This window comes from Elephantulus edwardii, unplaced genomic scaffold, assembly GCF_000299155.1.
Source record: "Elephantulus edwardii isolate Elephantulus edwardi_28Jun2011 unplaced genomic scaffold, EleEdw1.0 scaffold00205, whole genome shotgun sequence".
NCBI classification, from domain to species: domain Eukaryota; kingdom Metazoa; phylum Chordata; class Mammalia; order Macroscelidea; family Macroscelididae; genus Elephantulus; species Elephantulus edwardii.
Genome location: NW_006399955.1, coordinates 4,587,253 through 4,588,478, shown reverse-complemented (window position 1 = coordinate 4,588,478; position 1,226 = coordinate 4,587,253). Strand labels below are relative to the sequence as shown.

General features: G+C 41.2%; 1 pseudogene; it reads left to right on the top strand.

Moving 5' to 3' along the window:
• Positions 1-296: 296 nt before the first annotated feature.
• On the top strand, positions 297-743 carry LOC102850387 (annotated as a pseudogene).
• The last annotated feature ends 483 nt before the right edge of the window (positions 744-1,226 follow it).

Here is a 1,226-nt window from a genome sequence, read left to right as displayed (position 1 = left end):
CTTTATAAACAAATCAGAGTAATATTTAAAAAAATAATTCTAGCCTCCAGCGAGTAACTTAGTTTCACCCACTCCAAGCCAGACTTATTTGTTTCCTTGGTAGTCCCTGGTATGTTCATTATGCTGTTGTGGTTGTTGTTAGATGCCATTGAGATGACTACAACTCATAACATACACATAAACAACAGATCTGAACCTTACTGTATCAAGCAAGCCCCATAGTCATGAGACCTTTGTGATTGATATGAATTCTTAAAAGTTACTCAACCGGTCTCTTTTTCGTGTGAGAGAACGAAATGCCGTCAAGACTGAGGAAGACCCGCAAACTTCGGGGCCACGTGAGCCACGGCCACGGCCGCATCGGGAAGCACCGGAAGCACCCTGGAGGCCGAGGTAATGCTGGTGGTTTGCATCACCACAGGATCAACTTTGACAAATACCATCCAGGTTATTTTGGGAAGGTTGGTATGAGACATTACCACCTGAAGCGGAATCAGAGCTTCTGCCCAACTGTTAACCTTGACAAATTATGGACTTTGGTCAGTGAGCAGACAAGGATAAATGCTGCAAAAAACAAGACTGGAGCTGCTCCGATCATTGATGTGGTTCGATCGGGTTACTACAAAGTCTTGGGGAAGGGAAAGCTCCCGAAGCAACCAGTCATTGTAAAGGCCAAATTCTTCAGCAGAAGAGCTGAGGAGAAGATTAAGGGGGTTGGGGGGGCCTGTGTCCTGGTGGCTTGAGGCTGTGTTAATTACATGGAGGTTGGTTAATGTTTTCTCCTTAAGATCTGATCTTTTGTGGCATCTATACCTACACCTCTCCTCTTGCAGCTAATGCTGAGAAGCATCAGGATCTCTTAAGTATGGGGACCTGTTTCCCTGCTGATGGAGATGCATTAGCACTTCAGAGGTTTGAGTCATGATCTAATAAAAAACACTTAGATTTAACTAATAAAAAAAAAAAAGAAGTTACTCAAATGACATATAAAGAGTTGAAATACATATTCTTGTTGTTGCTAGTTGATATTCAGTCAGGTCTGATTTATAGTAATTCCATGTACAATAAAACACTGTCAATATTGCATCATCTTTATGGTCATGATTATTGAAAGTATGGGGTACATTGTTTCAGTCATTCTGTTGAATTTCAATGACAGTTCCCTTTGTGTTCCACAGGATTAGCAAAAGACTTATTAACAACCTCTGGTATGCAAATATTATAAC